The 24,032-nt window shown below is 42.2% G+C and overlaps 1 protein-coding gene across 1 annotated transcript in view; it reads right to left on the reverse strand.

The window, feature by feature from the left end:
* Positions 1-697, reverse strand: part of NEDD4L (NEDD4 like E3 ubiquitin protein ligase) — a 346,917-nt gene extending 346,220 nt beyond the window's left edge. The window contains exon 1 of the mRNA XM_082853615.1: positions 677-697. The gene's annotated coding sequence lies outside the window, so the exon portion shown is untranslated. The remainder of the gene's footprint in view (positions 1-676) is intronic.
* Positions 698-24,032: the final 23,335 nt, after the last annotated feature.

Genomic DNA, 24,032 nt, shown 5'->3' on the forward strand with positions numbered 1-24,032 from the left:
GGCTACCATTCGGAGGCAAATAGGAAAACATGCCTGAATCCAGAAGTACAGACAATATCATCAGGACTCTGGCACTAGGCTCTGCTTGTCTGTACTTGGCTTCATTCTACAGCCTGGTTCCTTCTGTATAATAAATGAGAAGATTGCTTGCAGCCCAAGCTGTTCTATCAAACCAAGGTAGGTTCAGCCTGGGTCACTGTCCCACCCCAGTGCAAGGGGGAGGGGAGGACAGAGTAGAGTAGTTGACAGTGCTACGAGGACCATATGGCATGAGAGCGGGGAAGGACCGCAAATGAAATGGGGCCATTGAACACACAAGGACAAGAGATGCCCACACAGGTTCAGACCTTTAAGAACGAGGTGATGGGAAGAGACAATCTCAAAGTCTGTCCAGATTTCAAAATTCTGTGGACTCTATAAGATAGTAGCTAATCGGGAGCCTTCTTCTCTGGGGTATCAAATGGAAGCAGCTGTAAGCATTTCTTAAAACTTCATATCCAAGAACGCAGGGCAATTTACTGAATTCATGTTTGGATTGCATCATAGTCTGCTTCTGGTCTCTCCACTTAACCTACTAGATTTTTCAGGGAACTTGAAGCCTGTCACGCGGAAACAAAGCAGGAGTTTAGAAGGTGATTCTGAACTGTAAAAGTGGAATAAGTTCACCAGGACTCACGCCTGTGCTAGGACAAAACAGCTCTTGGTGTTATGTTTCACGCCCAGAGAACTCTCCCTCTGCTCCAGGCAGCGTGGATGCCTCTGGAATTCTCTGGGGCCAGCCGTAATGGAGAGCTGCAAGAAAAGGGCAGGTGTTATTATTGAAAGGAGGCTAGTGACCAGAGAAGCGCTTCGGGACAAGCAGCAAGCCTTGTACACGCTGGCTGCCTGCCCATTCTTAGCATTTACAGAGACTGACAAAGCATCCAAGTGAAAGGAAAATTTCTGGGCATCCGAAGGCTATGATGGTGAAGAACTTCAGATTATCTGAAGCCTCCCCACCTGTTTCAGCGGGAAGATTTCTAAGACCATTCTTACTAACTACCCTTAGGGAATGTCACAAAAACAATTTCTCTTCCTCTCTTTTCCTTTCTCCTAGAACCGAGTATCTTTGGACCATGGGGAAGGAATCTTCTCTTTCTCATGGGTGAAACAGAGCCTGGGAAAATGGCCTTGTTACCTTCTGATAGATAATTCCAGTAAGCCCTGCTAGCTCATGGCCACTCACTCTGCATGGTCCACGGGATCTGCCCCATGAAGCCTCAACTCCAATTAATATAAAACAAACAAAGCTCCTATGCTCTTATAGTAACAGAAATTTCTCATAATCGTGTAAACTCAAGTTCTTTATAAAATAGTCAGAAGTCTTGTGTTATTTTATAGCATTGGCTACCCTATGTTAAAACTGCAGCACATTAAAAATACATTCCATTATATTTTTCAGTTTATCATTGAAGTTTCAGTTTAATAACTATAAAGCACTTCTTTCAGGCTTGTGGCATCCTACCTCCTCCTCCTTGTTGCCGCCTCGTCGGACCCCCACTCCCCACACACACCTATGCTGAGTGAAGACTTTGGTGCCTGATTCTGTAGAGGTGGATTATTCCATCCACCTCAATTCCTGGGATATAGTGAACAGATGCAAAGATGTCCATCCAACCTCCCGGCTTCTCAGGCCCTTGACCTCCTCATTTCCAATTGCCTTTTCCTCTCTTCTACATCTTAGACTTTGTCAACATCCAAATTGCTCCCATCTCCAAAATCAATGGTTTAAATGCCAACTCTGATCACAGACTCTCACACCCCAATTTAGAATCCCACATGTCCCTTGTCATCATCAAGACCATTATCCTCTCTGCTGTCTTCTAATTCTGAGACCTCTTGGTAATCATGTCACCACCCTCCTGGTCTAACAAATTCCAGTCTCTCATTTCAGTCCTGTTCTTGCAGTTACTCCCCAGTTGTGTTTCTCTGTCTTCTGCTGTTTCTCTTTTATCTGAGCCTGAACCTGGGTAGCTGAAAATCATTGAAGAAAATAAAGAAGCCCAAGAGTTTCTGCCCACTGTGAATTCATAGTCTCCAACTCAACTGTGCTCTCATATTCCCGATGCCCCTTCTACTTCCTCACTCCCAGTAGATGACTTTGATTCCTGGTTCTAGAAGAAAACAGAAACCATCAAAAGCCTCCCATGACCACACCTAGAAACATCTCCTCAACGACAGCCGCATCCTACTGCTACCTACTCCTATTATGGATCAGTCATCCCTAGGGGGCCTGGACCCCATTCCCGCCCCTCTCTAACCCACTGGATCCTTTCCAACAGGCCCAGTCTGTTCATTACATTCTGGAACACCCAGTTGAATACGCTCTGAAATTTAACAGAGGTGGTTTTAGACTTGACACCATGGACAGTAAACTTGTGAAGCTTGGCCCCAGAAGTGATATAGCCTCAGAAGGAAAATGAATTCAAGACAGTGTTTAGTTAAGTCAGTGGACAACAGATTCAGGGAGGGCTCGTACTGTCCATCCTCACAGCAAAGCCACAACCTTTGGGGGGTCTCACTAGGACCCGTCAACCTTTGGAATTTTACACCATGGGGGCAATTTCAGTGTCCCATGATACAGCCCCCTCAAGCCACCATCAGGATATGGGCTTGGTTGGCAGTGATCTGACCCAGTGTGATAAGCTATTTGTTCTTGCCCTTCAGTTCTGGCTTTATAAAGGATATTTTATGAATGATTTATCATGTTATTATGAAAGCTGTAAGTCTACACAAACCATCCTGGTCTTTCTCTTAGATCATAAACACAATCCTTTTCATGTTTTGCTCCAGGTTCTACGAACCGGCTCTGTGTACATACATGTACGTGTGTGCCTAGAGGTAGGTGTATTGTTTCTTCCCACAAATAAGCGTGAAGATATAGATAGCAGTCTGATGCATTTCCTAGGTTCATGGTCTCAAAAGCCAATTTTGGGAACTTCCCTGGTGGTGCAGTGGTTAAGAATCCACCTGCCAATGAGGGGGACACGGGTTCGATCCCTGGTCTGGGAAGATCCCACATGCCACGGAGCCACTAGCCCATGCGCCACAACTACTGAGCCCACGTGCCACAACTACTGAGCCCGTGAGCCACAACTACTGAGCCCACGTGCCACAACTATTGAAGCCTCTGCGCCCAGAGCCCGGCATGCATTAAGACAGCACCTTCAATTTCCCTCTTCTTACCCATTCAGGATATGAAACATTCCTGCTCTGAGCTGAATTTTGTGATCGCTCTTGTACCACTATGTTTAAACAAATTCACAGAATGTGATACTTAAGTCTTACACTGAGGTAAGTAAGGAGGATGTTTTTGTTTTGAATATAAAATCATACTGGTCAGATTCCCTAGCCAGAATGAAGTGAATGACGGTATCTGTTAATGAAATCATTTGGTTAAAAAGCAAAAAACAAACCTGAACTGCTTGGGAAATATCTCACTTTCCAATGTTTGGGGTAAGTAGTCTCCAAGAGATACCATGGGACTTCTAGTAAACACATCTTCCTTTTTATTAGTCGATCAAAATGAAATAAAATGAAAAAGACTTCTGCATGGGAAAGAGCAATGGATTTAGTGTATCTGGTGTAGAAGGAGGGAGACAGCTAAACCAGTTAGGATAAGAAACCATGGTTATAGAGCACAGCCAAGCCTCGAAGATTTCTTTTATTATCTCCTTATCCTGGGAAATGGACTTTGGAAAATTTCTGTAATGTGGCCCGTTAGGAACCTCACTTCCCTCATAAAAGACTTTGCTGGACCTCAGTCAATCTGCTTGTTTATGACCTGTTCAGATGTAGGCTACTGGAGGACATAGGGAACTGAAATATTTCCATGGCAATGGTTTTTAATAAAGGGAAGGAAATGCTAGATTTCTTTTTTATGATCAAACTATTCTGAAATAAATAATTGGTTCAAAAAGGTTATTCAAGAGGTTTCTTTTAGCCAAATAATGTTCCAATGATTAGGTAAAAATTGAAGACTGAGATCCAAGACTCCTGGCTCCTGCTTCAGTATATGGATCATGTAATCACTCTACCTTTCATTCTCCTGCAGGGGATACAGATCATAAAAATAAAGTCATGAGGGGTAGTTTTAAGATTAATTAGCTCATGATTGTAAAGTGTGTTTTGAGGTAGTACAATGAAAAATATTATATAATTTATAATTTCATTATCACAATTAAAAAATAAATAAAGGCTTCCCTGGTGGCACAGTGGTTGAGAGTCCGCCTGCCAACGCAGGGAACACGGGTTCGTGCCCCGGTCCAGGAGGATCCCACATGTCGCAGAGCGGCTGTGCCCGTGAGCCATGGCCGCTGAGCCTGCACGTCCGGAGCCTGTGCTCCGCAACGGGAGAGGCCACAACAGTGAGAGGCCTGCGTACCGCAAAAAATAAATAAATAAATAAATAAAAATAAAATGTACTTTGCCCCCATTATGCCTAGAATTTATGGGCTTCAGCTATTAGTTCTAAACTTTTTTCTTTTGGCCACTATAAGTTCATTTTGGAGGGATTTTATCAGTATCTCCAGAATCCTAGTTTAAGAAACATACACACACACACACACACACACACACACACACACACACACACAACCTGTCAGCCACAAAGACACAACACACACGTTTCCTGATCCTTCCAGGGAGATGACCAGAATCCTTGCTCTGATTACATTTCTTGCTTCCACTCCCATTTTTCACTGATTTAGAACATGGGACCACATCTGCAACCATGAATTCTTCAACACAGTTTCAAAATTTGACTTTCTGGTTAATTAAATATCCAGATAAGCAGAAAGACTTCATATAACATACTTAGATTATTAATTTTCTAAAAATGAGAGTTCAATAGAAATACATCAATTCATAAACTACACTAAATACCCTTTGTATGGACAATTCGGAAGGTACTCTCAGGGTTCATAATTAATATTAATTATCTTCAGATTCCATTATGGACTTATTCCAGATAAGATGCAGAGTAAAAGGAAGTTCACTTTGTCTTTTTTTGTAAATCTCTTTTATTTATCTCAGTACCAAATACAAAAATCTATGCATAGAGAATGTAATGAGTGTTTTTTTGTATAAAATAACAGTAGCAGTTGGGTGAAGGTGGTCAAAAGATACAAACTTACAGTTATAAAATAAGTCCGGGAGATATAATGTACAACATGGTGACCATAGTTAATAATACTGTATTGTATATTTAAAAGTTAAGAGAGTAGATCTTAAAAGTTCTCATCACAAGGAAAAAATTGTAACTATGCATGGTGATGGCTGTTAACTAGGCTTACTTGGTCCTCATTTCACAATATATACAATATCGAATCATTATGTTATATACCTGGAACTAATATAATGTTATTATATTATAATGTCAATTACTACATCTCAAAAAAATAATAATAGCAGCAACTATCCTATACAGTCTGTAGTATTTTACAGGTAAGGAAAGAGAAGCTTGGAGAAATTAAGAAGCTAGCTCAAGTTCACACATCCAGGATTAGCACCTGGGCCCGTCTGACTCAATACCACGTCTATGCAGTTTACACCATGAAAGTTTCTGTCTCTACGTCCAGACAGAGGAGTGACTACATTCAGTGAGGCGTGCCTTCCCAACAATGCATAGAACTTATATCCCAGCGCCAGGGCAGCACGTCCAGAAGTTCATGCTAGAAGATGAGTAACACAATGTGTACTGTCCCATGACTGCCATCTCCATGTTGAGAGGTCACCAGCTCTCCAAGACTGGGTTTGTCTACTCAGGATATGATCCTCACTTTCCTTTAGGTTCCTTAATAGGCTGGTTCTTTTCTAAAGGATAGTGATATTGTCATCCAGAACTATAACCTCCTTAATAACAAGAGTCTAGGTCAGCAGTTCTCAGCCGTGGCAGCCTGTTATAACAACCTGCAAAGCCTTAAAAAAATACCAGCATCAGGGCCCTACCTCCAGAATACTGATTTATTTTGATCAGGGGTGGGGCCTGGGCATCAGAACATTTAAAGATCCCCCAGGTTAACCTCATGTGCAGTTAAGGTGAGAAGCACTGCTGTCAGTTAATTTTTTTTTTTTTTCGGTACGCGGGCCTCTCACTGTTGTGGCCTCTCCCGTTGCAGAGCACAGGCTCCGGACATGCAGGCTCAGCGGCCATGGCTCACGGGCCCAGCCGCTTCGCAGCACGTGGGATCCTCCCGGACCGGGGCACGAACCCGTGTCCCCTGCATCGGCAGGTGGACTCTCAACCACTGCGCCACCAGGGAAGCCCGTCAGTTAATTTTAAGGACAGTTTATTCTCATTTGGTTTGAATATGATGAGACCTCCATTTCAATGAGCATTTTTTAAAATTTATGCAAATAAAAACCAGTGTGCTGCTTCTTCCCTTCAGAGGTTTGTGATTGACAGCACATTGGCAGTTACCATTGCTGACCGACGGAGCGTAGAGGGGCATTATTCCAGTAGGAACAAAACATGTTTTCATTAATTTTTTTTTGGCTTTGTTGCTGCTTATTTCAACTCAGATAACCACCACACTCTAGCCTCAATATAGAGCGTTACTCATTTTGTAACATTATTTCTCCTTTGGGCTTTAGACCATGAGATAAGAAAAGCTGGCCTAAAAGATACCTGAGGACCAAACTCACTTCCACAACATCCGTGAATCGGGCAATATGATGTATAAGCCTCAGTGGGAGCTGGTAATATATAGTGATGGCAACATTTGAAATGATGATGAATGAGGTCCTCACAAATGGAAATCAACTGTAACCTAGATTTGTACGTTTATAAGGCCTGTCAGAAGGCTGATACCCAAGACATCCACAGTGTTTCCAGCTGTATCTGGAATGCCTTGAGTTTTATTCCTCACAGGCCCAGGAGGCGTGTCTTTCTCACCTAAGAAATTGAGTCCCTTCCTCCTATTCCTCAGGACACTCCATTACTTTGCTCTGGTGACTTTTATAAATGTTTATAATTTATTTCACTAAATGTAAATCAAATGGTAAAACCTGGCGGGGGTATAGGAGCCCCCAGCTCTTTCTATAAATGTGTGTACATTTTCTCTAGTTAAGTGCTACAGTAACACCCTAGAGAATGAAAAGAATAACAGTGCAGGCACGGTGAGAAGCTCTTTTCTGCTTTTCATCTAAACACCGTGTCATACACATTTTCAGAAAGCGGAAAAGCTAAAACATCGACATACTCCACTTTCCAGATGATCTCTGGCCCCTATTTTTTTTAGTCTATGATTTCTTGAAGTGGACTGTTTTCAGGAGAGTCACCAAAAAAAAAAAAAAAAAATAGTGGAAATAATTGCAGCTAGCATTTACTGAGTTCTTACCACCTGCAGGCTCCCTACTAAAGTGTTTTATTTAACCTACAAAGTAGGTGCTATTGTTATCTCCCTTTCACAGAAAAGGAAACTGAGATACAAAGGTTAGGATATTCACCCCCGACCCAATTCTAGAGTGTGCTTAACCAGAGTTAGGAGTATCCATTAAGCCCTCTCCACCTAGAGAGAGTTCACATTCTGTTTGTGTTCTCTTAAAAATGTAGAAATACACATCTATTTGTTCAGCAAATGTTTGGTAAGTGCCTAATATAAGCCATGTCATATGCTAGAAACTAGAGATACAGAGTTGAGTGACAGACAAATCCCATCTCTTTGAGATGAACCTAACTGGGGAGACAGATGTTACCTAATAGCTACAGAAATCATGATTTTAAGTTCAACCGTGACAAAAAGCCATGAAGAGAAGTAGAGTGAGAACAGATGACAGTGGTGGCCGGGCTTACTGGAGCTTGGAAAAGCAGGGGTCACTTACTATGTGCCAGGCATTGTTCTAAGCACTATACATTTGTTATTTTATGTATGTTTTACAACTGTTCTTTGAGCTAGGTATTAGGTTAGCCAAAAAGTTCGTTAGGGTTTTTCTGTGAGATGGTGCGAAAAAGCCGAATGAACTTTTTGGCCAACCCAATGCTCTTATTGTTTACATTTTACAGAGGAGCAAACGGAGCAGAGATCAGTTAAGTAACCTGCCCGAGGTCAAACACTGAGATCAGACTTTCATTGCCAGTACTAAGACTAACTAGAAGTTCTGACCAGCCCTCCTGCAGAAAACAACGAAAAACAGCCTAGGTCAAATATGTATTTTTTAAAATCTTCTTGAAAGCATTTAACAACTGACATGATAGGGTAATAAAGAACTATCAGGCTAAAATCCAAGCAAAGGCAGAAACCCAGATAAATAAGTAGAACAGCGAGGATGCTTTTGCATCGAGGGTGTTTTCTGAACTTGAACTTCAGTTGTCAAGGCTTCTTGGATAAAGATCTACAAAAGCCAAAGACCAGGGATCTAGTAGGAGATCTTTCACACGTCAAGTTGGGATCCTGTTACTCAGCCATAAAAAAGAATGAAATAATGCCATTTGCAGCAACATGGATGGACCTAGAGACTATCATACTAAGTGAAGTAAGTCAGGCAGAGAAAGACAAATATCATATGATATCACTTATGTGTGGAATCAAAAAAAGTAATACAAATCCACTTATTTGCAAAACAGAAGCAGACTCACAGATATAGAAAACAAACTCATGGTTACTAAAGGGGAGAGGAGAGGGGAAAGGATAAATTAGGAGTATGGGATTAATATATACACACCACTATATATAAAATAGGCAAACAACAAGGATTTACTGTATTGCAATAGGGAATTATATTCAATATCTTGTAATAACCTATAATGGAAAATAATCTGAAGCTGTACCCTTAATGTCAGGAAAGTCTTCTTGGACCTGAGTAGATCAGGAGGAATTAAACCCCTGGCCCAGAGAATCTGTAATTGAAAACAAGTCTTCCTGTGGATTTTGTGGCCCCAATTCACTTCCTGGGTAAACCAGGAAAGCTCAAGCTATGACTTTATCTTAAAGTTGCCCCAGACTGTTAATATCTTTAGGAACCTGGCAGAAACAAATTTAAATCTCAGAGAACCACTCTTTCATCCTAGGCTTCAAGCAATTCCCTCAAATAATTTCTTAAGGAAAATGCATAGCTTACAGTAATAAATGAATGGATAAATAAATAAATAAACATTCAAGCAAACAGGGTACCCTGAGTGAGAACAGTAGGAAAAACAGAGCAGAACAGACCTACAAAATTTCAGATGTTGGGCATAGCTGGCAGTCCAGTGATTAGGACTTGTCACTCTCACTGCCAGGGCCCCACTTAGATCACTGGTGGGGGAACTAAGATCCCGAAAGCCACGTGGTGTGACCAAAGGAAAAAAAAATTCAGATGTTGAAATTATCCAAAAGAAATATTTTTTTTAAATACTAAACTTACTAGATCAAAAACAAAGAGACAAGCTTGACTATATCCTCAAGGAATAAGAAACAATACCAAAAAATGACATAGCAGATTTTTTGTTTTCTCTTTTTTTTAATTAAAAATATATTTTTTTATTTTGGGCCATGCTGCACAGCTTGTGGGATCTTAGTTCCCCAACCAGTGATTGAACCCGGGCCCTCGGCAGTGAAAGCATCCTAACCACTGGACCGCCAGGGAATTCCCTGTTTTCTTTTTTAATTGAGATATAATTAACATATAACATTGTATAAGTTTAAGGTATATAACATGCAGTAGTAAGTCCCTACATATGAACCTTCAAGTTGTGAACTTTCAAAGATGTGAACATGCGTTCGCATGTCCAATTACGCAAGTTAGTTCACGTGTCTGGCGTACATTGTCACGTGCATGCATCCTCTACAGGTGGTTGTGCTTTTGTGTACTTCACAGTACTGTAGAGAGTACAGTAGCACAGTATCTTTATTTCAAGCTAGATCTGCAGGAGGATGACTTCATTGAACTCCTTGCTCTGCAACATGAGGAGCTTACTGATGAAGACCTGACGGAATTGGAGGCCCAGAGAAAGGACCAAGAAAGACAAGGGGAAGAAGTGACTGAAGAACCGAAGAGATTCACGACGCAGGAAATGGCAAGGGGATTTTCTATATTTGAGGAGGCACTGTTAGTTTTTGAGGCACAGACCCGGATGTAGAACGGTACACGAAGGTCGCAGCAGCCCTTCAGAATGCAATCCAGTGCTACCGTGTCATCTACGTGACAAAAAAAGAGCTACGACCCAGACATAGAATTGAATCCAGCAAGGAACCAGAACCTTGTGCCATCAATGTCAGGCATGAGTGAAACTGCTGCTTGTCCTCCGTCTCCTATTGCTGACGACCCTTCAGCTCTACCATCTCCCACCTCCTCTCCCTTCTCCAGTCAGTAACTCTTGTTGCCTGTTCACTCAATGTCAGCTCCTATATGCCAGCTATTGTACTGTACTACTGTACTTTTCAAGGTACTGTACTGTAAGGTTAAAAATGTTTATTTTTTGTGTTTGTTTTTTGCGTATTATTTGTGTGAAAAGTATTATAAACCTATTACAGTACAGTACTAATAACCAATTGTGTTAGTTGGGTCCTTAGGCTAACTTTGTTGGACTTATGAACAAATGGGACTTACCAACATGCTCCCGGAATGGAACTAGTTCGTACATAGGGGACTTACTGTATTGATTTGATACATTTATATTACGATAACGATTGTCATTAAGCTAACACTATCACATCACATAAATATAATTTCTTCTAGTGGTGGGAACAATTAACATAGCAGATTTTTAAAATTAGAGCTTGTAGAAATAAAAAAGTTCAATGACTAAAATTAAAAACTCAATGGGCATATTATGCATCACTGAAGAAAGACTTAATGAACTGGAAGACAGGTCTGGAGAAATTATGCAGAATATAGTACAGAGATGGAAAATATAAATGGGAAATTAAAAGATACAGAAGACAGAGTTCAAAGGTCTCACATTTGCCTAATCAGTTTCAGAAGGACAGGAGAGCGAGATTGGGGCTACAAAATGGAACATGAATTTTATCTTGAGAGCAAAAACAAACCATTAAAAGATTTTCAGTAGTGCATTGAGTCAGGTTGTTATGAAAGATGATGTTTATTCACTTTTCAAGGGTGTCTGGCTGAGGGGACAAAGGGACTGCAATGGAGCCTGTGTTCTATTTATCAGGACATGTGCCTGATGAGGGGTTGCATCTGCCTGGAGAAAGGGAAGCATTTTTCTAATGCCCACAGAGACACCATATGGCTAGTCACAGTCCTGGCCCTGGCATAATGGGCTTCAAGTTTTTCTCTTTGGATGTAGTGTAGAAAATGGCTTTTCCCAAAGAAAAGTGTCATCAGATCAGTTTTTTCATCATTTCTGCGAAGGTCAGCTTTCGAGACTTTTCTTCTTCATGTGCAGCCAGAAGATCACACTACTAAGAAACACACATTTCCATATCTATTTGTTTCCTGTGAGGTTAATTAAAGCTATTTTGTCCTTGATCTGGACTCTGCCTTATGCAGAGTTCTGCTATTGTCTTCCTCCATAGCTGTTTTGTTCTCTTCTCATCCCTCCTGAGTACATTTTGGACTAGAAAGGGGAATTTCATCTTCTTTTCCTGGAATAGGTAATGTAATATGGGCATCACTGCATTCTGAAACGTGTAAGCTATTTTCTTTACCGTCCATATTCAAAAGGCAATCACTGTCCATGACCTTGTGTATGATCTGAAATCATTAGTCAAAAGAGCAATTTGATATTTCATCAGCTGACACATTATATGACATGTGTTTTAGTAAATGAGGGACAGTGGTGAATGGCTCAACTTGAAATATTGCAAAAGAGAGACTATTAGGGTTGAGATAGTTTACAACCCTCAGAATAGGAATTAGTGGTAGAAAATAAAGAAAGAAGTTAATGTGGTGCTCAATATACTGAAGGAAAGTGAAGCAGGGGGCTGGGGTTCACCCTGGTATCTATTAGGAGGGAGAAGCTGAGATCTGGGTAAGGAGCGGGTCCCTCTGAAGTTGAAATTAGCAGGAATGGTGTTAAATATGCATAGTCCTAGATCTTGGGGAAGGGGTTTGAGAAATGTCTACTGAGCTAGATCAAACATCCAAATCATCTGGGCTGCTCTCCGGTAAAAGAGCCAGGAGCCCTATTCATAAAATCAGAGCCCTATTCATAAAATCAGAGAGACAACAAACATTTGCATGTCAGAGAACCAGCATCAGGAAATGAAAGCATCTTATTTGCAGCAAATCAGGACAAATGTACAGTATCTCGTGGAAACTGCAGGGAAGGGAGATGTTTCTGCTGAAGAAGGGATGGTAAATTGAATTAATTACATAGCACCCATCAGTACTAATTAAAAGATGTGTAATGAATGCATCATTGGTATTTTCTTATTTAGGATACTCTTGGCTGTTCATTTTCTGTTCATTTTCTGTTCATTTCAGAAAATATTAATAAAGGCTTTCACAGAATCGCTTTAATGGGAATCCAATTCTTCTTCTACCATATAGCTGAGAGTACTTAATCTCCTCATTTTCCTTTTATGAGGAAATCCTCAGTCTTACTCTTTTAGTTGAGGTCTTGTATTTATATTTTTAAAGAAGAGCTTGTTAACTTCATCACTAAGGTATTTGTAAGAGGGTTTATCCTGCTTCCAACCACCACCCCACTTACCCAGAATCTACAAAAGAATGAGCCAAACCTATGACCACTAGATTTTGTACCAAGTGATGGAGAAACACTGATGAATAAGACCCAGACTCTTTAAAAAGATGTAGCACTGAAAGGGAAATAGACATATAAATAAATAATGCAATTCAATATGGTAAGTGTTCAAATAGATAATTATATATAGCTGAAGCACAATGGAGAGAGTAATTTATTTCTTTTTATTTTATTTTATTTTTTAACATCTTTATTGGAGAATAGTTGCTTTACAATGGTGTGTTATTTTCTGCTGCGTAACAAAGTGAATCAGCTATACATATACATATATCCCCATATCTCTTCCCTCTTGCATCTCCCTCCCACCTTCCCTATCCCACCCCTCTAGGTGGTCACAAAGCACCGAGCTGATCTCCCTGTGCTATGCGGCTGCTTCCCACTAGCTATCTATTTTACATTTGGTAGTGTGTATATGTCCATGCCACTCCTTCACTTCGTCCCAGCTTACCCTTCCCCCTCCCTGTGTCCTCAAGTCCATTCTCTGTCTTTGTCTTTATTTCTTTTTAAAGTATTTATTTGCACATGAACGTTTATAGCAGCTTTATTCACATTTACCAAAACTTGGCAACAACGAAGATGTCTCTCAGTGGGTAAATGGATAAACTGTGCTACACCCAGACAATGGAATATTATTCAGCACTAAAATTAAATGAACTATCAAGACATGAAAAGACATGGAAGAAAAAAAAAGACATGGAAGAAATTTAAAAGCATATTACTCAGTGAAAGAAGCCAATCTGAAAAGTCTGCATACTATATGATTCCAACTATATGGTATTCTGGAAAAGGCAAAACTATGGAGACAATAAAATCAGAGGGTGTTGGAGGGAGGGGAGGGGTGGATTGTCAGAACACAGAGTATTCTTAGAGCAGTGAAGATACTCCATATGATAACCTACTGATGGACAGGTCATTATATTATACATTTGTTCAAACCCATAGAGCGTACAACATCAAGAGTGAACCTAATGTAAACTACGGACTTTAGATGACAATGATGTGTCCATGTAGGTTCAGGGATTGTAACAAACGTACCACTGTGATGGAGGATGCTGATAACGGGGGAGGCTTTGCTTGTGTGTGTGTATGTGGGGGGGAGGGTATGGGAAATCTCTGTACCTTCATCTCAATTTTGCTGTGAACCTAACATTGCTTAACAAAATAAAGCCTAAAATGTAATTAAATTTTTAGGGCTTCCCTGGTGGCGCAGTGGTTGAGAGTCCGCCTGCCCATGCAGGGGACGTGGGTTCATGCCCCGGTCCGGGAGGATCCCACGTGCTGCGGAGCGGCTGTGCCCGTGAGCCATGGCCGCTGAGCCTGCATGTCCGGAGCCTGTGCTCCGCGGCGGGAGAGGCCGCAGCAGTGAGAGGCCCGCATACCGCAAAAAAAAAAAAAAGTAATTAAAATTTTAAAAATATTTATTAAGTACCTACTGTGTACAAAACACTATATTAGGCAGTGATATAAGGAGAGAAAACAATTCTTGCATCCTTTCTGTGGAGGTGGGAACAAGCTTGAGAAGAATTTTTTTTGAGGCTCTTGGGAAGGGTTAATGACTGTCATTATTTGAAAATCTCCTAACACACATCCCACTACCTGAGGCCCAGTGGTAGAAAAGAGGAACTGAGGAAAGAATTCTCTCTGCCAGCACTACCAGCCCGGATCACCCTCTTGCTCCAGTAGCCAGGATGTGTTGAGTCAGGCAGTTAAGTCTCCCGACATCCCAGAGAACTGCAAGCACACGTGGCCAAATGAGGTTCACTTTTATCAGAGGTCAGGGCTTTCAGCAAATGTTTAACCAACAGGTTTGCTTTTTACCAGCAGCATAGTTACTATAACCTCTCCTTGCTATCGGATTTGCTGATCAGAGGTCAATAGTGGCTTTGAGAATAGTTATTGATTTATGAAGTCAAATATTCCTCGGTCCTTGCCAAACATAGATTCCATCCCTCACCCAGAATAGCTGGTGTGATGTATCAATAGTTACTACCTGGAGACAGGAATTCTTCAAAGCCCTATTGTGTAATAACATTTGTAATCATAATGTCTAGGTCGCTGACATCTGATTTCATTCAACACCCAGATTAATCGCCTTTCAAAGAATATGTTGATTTTGCAGGCCACCTTAGTCAGTGTTTACTTTGGGATCAAAAATGCAAGTCAAAACTTTAAGGGTGGAGCTGAAAGTCTGCGGATTAAAGAAGCTTCAGACAGGGAGGAACTAAAGCAATGTGATGAGGAAACTGAAAAATCACATGTCGACTTTGACCAGCAACACTTTTGCTTTGGAAATCTGAGCCAGGATTCCTGACGACGCAAACACTGGGGTGGCTCTCGGGATTTTTTCAGAAGGAAAATCAGACTTCGGTTGTCCGATTCAGTGAATTGTGCGATGTGTACTGTTTCTTCCCTGAGACGGGAAGCAAATGGGAGTAAAATTTGTGATTCACTTTTTTTATTAATAGCATTCATCGCGCGTACCAAACGTGGGATACACATGTCACTCAACTCTCATCACACAAACCATCCCACACAACTTGGACTGCAAAAAGCTGTCTGCCAGAAGCTCGCTACAACAGCCTTTTCAACCAAACCTTCAGTTGATACTTGAGGAAGCTGAGCCTCAGAAAAGTTTGGTTAAACATTCAGGAGCCATGCAAGGAGCAGCAGAGCTCTGAGCTGCCTGGCCTCCCATCTACTCTATAACCTTTACGGCTGCCCACTTCTCTGTTCATTAATGGAGAAATCGTACCGTAGACCAAGGCTTCTCAAACTTTACCTGCAGCCAATTCCCCTGGGGATCTTGTGAAACTGAAGATTTCATTCAGCAGGTCTGGGTGGACCTAAGATTTGCATTTCTCACGAGCTGCTGCTGGTGCCAATGCAGTTGGTCCACGATCATACTGAATAATAAGGTTGTAGATGATTATGTGCTCCATGTCGCTCTCCCCAGCTTATTACTGTCATCATTGGTGGTGCCTTTTTAAAAGATCTCATCTTATATGGATTTTGAGCTAGTTGTGATATTATATCAAATATTGAATCTGCTGCAGGCTCTTGTGCTTTGAGATAATGCTTAAGGGATTTATTTACAGACCATCCTCTTGGGGAGATTTTTAAAGCATCTTTAAGCCATTTCCCCTTTTATGTCATTCCTACCCACTGTGGAGACATGTCACTACGTACCAGGACTAGGGTCCAGAGGGTGAGAGCTAAAGGCTCAACACTGTCCTGGCGCAAACACACAGAGGTTAGAAAAAAATGTGACCAAGTCTTTAAAATAGATATTTAGGTCAACCCTGAGATGTACTTTTCGGAGATGCTAGCAGAATGGAAGTGGTCATAACTTGGACTTGGGTTTCCTGGATTCCAGTGTCCCTCTGCCTTGGTCCTGTAGCCTTGTGAGCCTGGACTTCAACCCTCTAGGCCTCAAGTTCCACATCTGTAAAGGGAGTGGTTGGAAGAGATGATCTGAGAGGTCTCTTAAATTCTAGTCTCTTAAATTCTAAAGTTTTATGGTTGGTGACAATTAGCATTTTTTTTGTAATCTAGATTGCCTACCCAAAAAATGTGACGGAAATTTTTACCAGAGAAACAGAAAGCCATTTTTCCATTTGGATAACCAGGAAGATTTTAATGACAAAGACTGGAAAATATAAGCTAAGTATTGGTTTCTCTCAGCTTTTTTATTGCTATAGCAGAAAAAGTTGTGGATTTGAAGAAAACAGGCTGTGTGATATTGGGAAAGTGACTTCATCTCTCTGAGTCTTGGTTTCATCATCTGCAGGATGAAGGGACTGATGCTCTAAGTCCATTCTGGTGCAAATGATCCATATAATAAGTGGAAACAGTTACAAAATTCTTGAACCTAGTTTTCCCTCCTCGTTCGTCTTCCATCTTTACCAGTGATGGAGTAGGTCCTTGACCACACCTGCTATCCTTATGAATGAAGCAAGTATAAACTCCTGAAGAACAAAGTACCTTTTGTTCTATCCTTCCCTCCATCATTCTTTGAATAGTTGGTAAAATGAATGAATGAATGAGTGATTGTGTTACCACAGGACAATAGGAAATAATCAGAAACACTAAATTCTGTGTGGCCAATGTGCAGCTCCAGGAGCAGTTGTGCAGGTCTACAGTGGATGGCACAGAAGCTGTTGGCCAGAGGGGTAGTGAAAGGCATTTTCAGCCAGCCCTGGATGCAAGATGAATCAGGAAAGGGTGCTATTAGCAAAGCTTCAATGGTGCTAAGGACCCCAAGAGGGAAGAAAATTAGCAAATTTGGGATCCTCTCTAGTTTTTATTTTAATCCCCAATGTTAAATTTTAATTTGAGTTGGGAATTAGATTTGATCAAAAGCATTTCCACAGGGAACAGAACCTGTAAAATTAGAACAAATACGTGGCTTGTCTAGGTAGGTTTCAAGAGAAAAATCCAATCTTGTAGGGAGGCTATGAACATTTGGGAATTGTGGGCAGGAATAATTAATAGAACCATAGATATTCAAGCAGGTAAGATTCGCATCAATTCGTCCTACACTTTGTGAGCTGTTCTTCTTAGAGGCAAACCTGGGATATGGAGACAAGAAAAAATTTGCTGGGAGGCTTCTGATGGATCCCTTCATGCACATATTCTCAGTGAGGGGACTTGGGGTTTCACCAAGCTTCCTAGGTTATTCCAAGACACTGTCAAATATGAGAATCTAGCTTTGAGCAATTATCAGTCATTCACACATTCATGTAAATAGATTTTGATTTCTGTCCTTACCGCAGGTTGTATTTATTTAAGAGGAAGAGGAAGGAGAACTCTGGTTAAATACGGGACGATATTTTGTAATGGTTCTGGGCAGAGGTAAATTTGGAAAAAATACCTGAAATGGAAAGGTCAGATGCACTGGGAAAAAACCTTTTTCTCAAAGCTCTGCTCAGGGTTAGCTTTGATTTTAAAAAAAATTGTTTTTTCAATACCTCAGAATCAAAACATCCCTTTATAGGGACCTCCCTGGCAGTCCAGTGGTTAAGACTTCACCTTCGGGCTTCCCTGGTGGCGCAGTGGTTGAGAGTCCGTCTGCCAATGCAGGGGACACGGGTTCAAGCCCTGGTCCAGGAAGATCACACATGCCGCAGAGCAGCTGGGCCCGTGAGCCACAACTACTGAGCCTGCACTCTAGAGCCCGCGAGCCACAACTACTGAGCCCACGTGCCACAACTACTGAAGCCCGTGCACCTGGAGCCCATGCTCTGCAACAAGGGAGGTCGCTGCAGTGAGAAGCCCGTGCACCGCAACAAGGAGTGGTCCCCGCTCACCGCAACTAGAGAAAGCCCATGTGTAGCAATGAAGACCCAATGCGGCCAAAAATAAATAAAATAAAATAAAATATATAAATTTATTGGAAAAAAAAAAAAAAGACTTCTCCTTCCAGTGCAGGGAGTATGGGTTTGATCCCTGGTCAGGGAGCTAAGATCCCACATGCCTCACAGCCAAGAAACCAAAAAACAGAAGCAACATTGTAACAAATTCAATAAAGACCTTAAAAAGGGTCCACATAAAAATAAAACCTAAAAAAAAAAACCCCTCAAACAAAAAAAAAATCCCTTTAAAGGTGATTCAATGCAATGAGGACACGGACCTGCTCTTGAAGCCGCCTCACCAGTTTAACTCGTCCAACTAGAAACTACTTCTCCTGGGGTTGGTCAGGGGGCAGGGAGGACCTTGAAGACATTTTTCAAGACTAAGCCTTCCGTAGGGTGGTCCACGTGTAGGTGAGCACAGCCAAAGGCCTCAGGATATTTCTCTTTCCTTTTTCCTGCTACTCCTTGTGGAGACAGATTCCTAAAAAGAAGACATTTCATTGGACATTCAGCCGACTCCTCAAAATCACACTGTTTCTTTTTTTCTTTAACATCTTTATTGGAGTATAATTGCTTTACAATGGTGTGTTAGTTTCTGCTGTATAACAAAGTGAATCAGTTATACATACACATATATCCCCATATCCCCTTCCTCTTGAGTCTCCCTCCCACCCTCCCTATCCCACCCCTCTAGGTGGTCACAAAGCACCGAGCTGATCTCCCTGTGCTGTGCGGCTGCTTCCCACTAGCTATCGATTTTGCATTTGGTAGTGTATGTATGTCCATGCCACGCTCTCGCTTCGTCCCAGCTTCCCTTCCCACACTGTGCTTCTTGATGTAAAAGGCTGTCGTCTTTGTTCTTCAGGAGTTTATACTTGCTCCATCCCTAAGGATAGAGGCTATGGTCAGGGACACACTCCCTTCATCATGGGTAAAGATGGAGGACCCATGAGAAGGGGAAACTAGGTTTAAGGATTATGTAACTGTTTCCACTTATTATATGGATCATTCGCACCAGAATGGACTTACAGCGTCAGTCCCTTCATCCCGCAGATGGTGAAACCAAGGCTCAGAGAGATGAAGTCACTTTCCCAATATCACACAGCCTGTCTGTTGTCTCCTAATCCACAATTCTTTCTTCAAAGTTGATAAATAGACATTTTCAGGTTAGACTTTTCCAAGCATTGGCAGTAATGTACACACAGAGGCCTCAGGAGAATTGAGGAATTCATGTATTTAGCAGGGACGAGCTGAGTCCCTCCCTTGGGGCCAGCGCTATTGACAGAATAGAAGACACAAAAGACAATGTCTCTATTCTATTATAGTTTTGTCAGGGAGATAAAAACAGACACACCTAAAGCAGAAAGCAGTAGCAGACTCTATGTACCCAGTGTTACAGGGAATATCATTCGTCTAACAAGCTCCTACAGCACCGACCAACTCCCATTCCAAAGTTCACCTCAATGTAAAATCCCCCATCGGAAGGGTTTTCTCCCAGACCACGTTTATAATTTCCTTCCACTCGACTCTTAACGTGTGGCAACACTCACTCGTGCCATAGCTTGGTAAGCAAATCAAAGACTGGGGGAGAGGAAATAAGTGTATTTTGCACATGGGAGGCCTGTGAATTGTTGTGGCCAGAGGGCAAACAGTGGCAGATTCTAAGTTCTGAAGATGGCCATGCCAACAGATACCCATTCCCACATGCTCTTCTCATAATGTAACAGATACCCCTTCTATTCAGATGTGGGGTCTGTGTTCCTTCCCCCTGATTCTGGGCAGGAGCTCAGGATGGCCTCCAGCTGACAGCCAGCCGGAAGCCAGGCCTCTTAGTCTTATGGCTCAAGGAAATGAATTCCGCCGAATACCCGAACGAGCTTATAAACGTGTTTTCCCCCAGTTGAGTCTGGGGGAAATGCAGCCCAGCCAGATGGGAATGCAGCCCAGCCAACGCCTTAATGCAGCCCTGTGAGGCCCTGAGCAGAGGACCCAGTTAAGCCATGAAGCCCCACAGAAACTGTGAGATAAGCGTCCTAAGGTCACAAAGTGTGTGGGAATCTGCTGGGCATCCGTGGGTCACCCTAATGGAGAGACCACATGGAAAGGTCACACGAAGATAAAGAGGCAGCCCAGGGAGCCCCAGCTGTTTCCGCCCTCAGCTGTTGGAGTCCTCCCAGCATCAACCACTAGACATGTTAAGTGGCCTCCAGATGATTCCAATTCCCAGACTCTGAGCCCCGTCAGGTGATAAGCAGAGAAGTAGAGAAGAGATAAGCTCTCCCCGGTGAGCCACGTCCAATTGTAGATTCATGAACAAAATTTAAATTCCTGTTGTTTAAAGCCTCTAAATTTTGGAGTAATTTGTTACGCAGCCGTAGTGACCAAGCAGGTTTAGTTAATTTCCCATCTCAGCCCCTCACTTACCCTGACCTGCCTTTCCTGGTGTGTTTCTTCACTTTCTATAACTTCTGATGATAGCTTCTAGCCTGCTGGTATTGAACACCATCAGGTCTTGCTTTCTGGCTGCGGGACCTTGGTTACCACTCTGGCAGACTTCTCTGTGTGTCCCATACCTTGCATGTGATTCCTACTTTGATCCAACAGAACCATTCTTAGAGCACAGGTGAGATTCAGACAGAACACAACATTCAGCCTCACCTCTTCTATGTATTTAACATAAGGTATTTACCTATTTCTGTATCTACTGTATTAGCCCCAATCTACCCATAAGCTCCTCCAGCTCAGTGCCTTTGTAATTCCGGATCTAACTCAGGATATAGATGCTCAATCTGTGGAGTGAATGACTAAGTAAATGGATACAAGGTATTTTGCTGAATGGAAAGTAAAGATATGTATGACATCTTTGCCCTTAAAGAACTTAAAATCCAGTACCGAAATGTGAGGCCCCCATTATAAATGCTAGGAAAGGAAACAGAGTAGTATTGGCTTGGAAGACTTCAGAGAAGAAGGGAAACTTGAACTTGACATTAAGAAGGAATTTATTGGATTTGGGTGAGAGCAAAGGAGACAGAAAGATATTTCAAATTGGAGAACAGCATGACAAAATTATGTAGACGTGGAGAGGAGGAGAGAGAAGACTGGCCTCTTCAGGACCTTAAAGAGATGATCCTGTCAGCTCTCTTCTGGGGAGAAATGGTAGTAATGTCTGTTGATTCTACTGTCTTTTCGTGGTTACCAGATTTCACAAGCACATGCTTATCTGCTATGTCCAGCTCTGTAATCTAGGTATATTGTACATTGAGTACCCAGATTTTTCATTGGTAGAAACAATGTTTATTAACTATTGTGTGGGTTATCTATTAATCTGTTGTGACGTTGCCACCAACTCATTCCAAATCAATCCATACTCAGTGAAACTCCAATTCATCACTATGTAGCTTAAATTGATTTATGAAGTAAGGTCTACAATTGTAAAGCCAGAACACAGACTTCTTAAGCATTGAGACTTCTGAAAAAAGTTGAATACCACAACTAAAGGCCTCCCACACCCCTTGGAATTGAAAGTTCACGTAATCCTAGGTGTTATAACGTTAATAATTCTGACCTCACCAGAGCCAGTTGAGGTATAGTGAGAATAGCAAATGTGTGTGTTAACTTGAAATGTCTGAGTTGCACGGTTGTCATGGCAACTAGTATTATACAACTTATGTCAGAGGTTTACAATGACGGACGTAAAAAGGGAAACAAGACCATCATCGTGGAATCTAAATATATTCAGCCCAGTCACAAAGCAAAACTCTTAACATAGGAAGAGTCACCAAGCCTCGTGATATGGATGCAGGAAACTGCTCACCAGGGGACGAACGTGGGAACTGAGTAGAAGGGGCAAAGTCAGGTTCCGTGAGACAGGCAGATACATACACCTGGCCCTGGCCCTTTGTGTCCATGGACCCCATCTCCTTGGATTCAAAGCCACAGATAGGAGGGCCTGCTGTACTCGCCATTTTATGTAAGGGACTTAAGCATTCTTGGATTTTGGTATCTGCAGGAGCCCCGGAGCCAATCCCCTGCGAATACCAAGGGACAACTGTACTTACATTAGGATGGCGACCAATCAGTCAGGGTAACCTGAGTTATGCTGTGTAAAAAACACCAAATCTCAGGGGCTTAAAACTACAGAGTCTTGGTGACTCAGACTGCTTATCTGTCACGGGTCATCTAAACGGGTCTATTCTGCTTTATCCTCATGTGAGGACACAGGCTGAGGGAAGCTCCACCTTTGTGTTTCCAAGATTTCCCAGATGGCCAATGTAGAAAAAAGAAAACACGGTATTTATGCACTGGTTTTGAATGTTTTTGCCTTGAAGTGATACACATCACTTCCAGAGACATGACATTGGCCAAAGCAAGTCGTGTGGCCACTGAACTTCAAGAAATGCAAATTCTGTAAGCAACAAGGTCCTACTGTATAGCACAGGGAACTATATCCAGTATCCTGTGGTAAACTGTAATGGAAAAGAATATGAAAAAGACTGTATATATGTATAACTGAGTCACTTGGCTGTGCTGCAGAAATTAACACAATGTTGTAAATCAACTACACTTCAATAAAATTTTTTTGAAAAGAAATGCAAATTCTACCATATGGCTGGGGGAAGAACTTAGAAAACTGGGTGACGAGTGTCTGTGACTAGCACACCAACTTACCCCAGCAAGCCTCTCGCCCTCGGCACTACTGACGTTTGGCCTGGATACTTCTTTGTCGTGGAGCTGTCCTGTGCATTATAGGATGTCTAGCAGCACCCCTGGCCTCTGCCCACTTCATGCTAGTAGCAGCCCTCCTGGAGTTGTGATGACTAAAGATGTCGTCACATTCCATTTGGAGTCGGGAGCATAGCACTGGCTAAGAGCAATGCACATCACAGTCTACACCTTTATGGGCTCTGCGGTTGGACTAAGCTTTGAATCTCAGCTCTTTCTCTTACTAATTGTGTAAACTGGGGCAAGTTACTTAACATTTCTGGGCCTGTTTCCTCATATGTAAAATGACGGTACTGAGAGTACCTCTCTCATACCGTTGTTATAGGGATTAAATAAGGTAATACAGTATTTGTAAAGTGCTTAGAACAGTACCTGGCATATGGAAAAATATATAAAAATATGCCTCAGATTAAAAAACAGAGTGGCCTGCGATCTGAAGCAATATCTCTGGGTTTGGGTTTATTTATGTTTTAGGTCACATGAATATGCCATTTAAACAAATGAGTCATCAGGACTTTATATTAATTACACACAACGAATCTTTTTTTTTTTTGCCGTACGCGGGCCTCTCACTGTTGTGGCCTCTCCCGTCGCAGAGCACAGGCTCCGGACGCGCAGGCTCAGCGGCCATGGCTCATGGGCCCAGCCGCTCCGCGGCATGTGGGATCTTCCCAGACCGGGGCGCAAACCCGTGTCCCCTGCATCGGCAGGCGGACTCTCAACCACTGCGCCACCAGGGAAGCCCACAACGAATCTTTAGTACTGTATGGGTTACCTTGGCAAAGAACAATCCAGTTCAACCCTATAGGGTTAGAAATGAGAAGGAATCAGGGTGACTAATGAAAGTGACACAACAGACTTACATTTAGCATACGCTGCTTCTGCCCTTTCCTTCATGTGGTGTTTGTGGAAAATATTTTTGGGGGGCAAGAATTCAAAATCTGTTCTTTTGCGTTTGAACGCTGAGTCCGAGCAGAGCGCTAAAAAGGTTTAAGGCAAATGAGTTTAATCCTGAACAGCCCGGAACTTGGAAAGGCTGCTGCCCATGAAGAGCAGGCAAAGCCGTGGGGGGCATGGAGCGAGCAGGAGTCGGGGCTGACGCGGACGCCTGGGGGCCTCGCTTTAGAACACTCGCGTCGCTGCGGTGCAATTCAGGAAACCTGTCCATTTGGATGGCATGGGTTAGAGACAAGTCCAGGGCTGACGCATGGTGTCTGCTCTATAAATGTTTGTGTAATTAAAAGCACTGTGCTTGGGAACCAGCTGGCTTC

The sequence above is a fragment of the Leucopleurus acutus genome, assembly GCF_964270905.1.
Source record: "Leucopleurus acutus genome assembly, chromosome: 13".
Taxonomy (NCBI): Eukaryota; Metazoa; Chordata; class Mammalia; order Artiodactyla; family Delphinidae; genus Leucopleurus; species Leucopleurus acutus.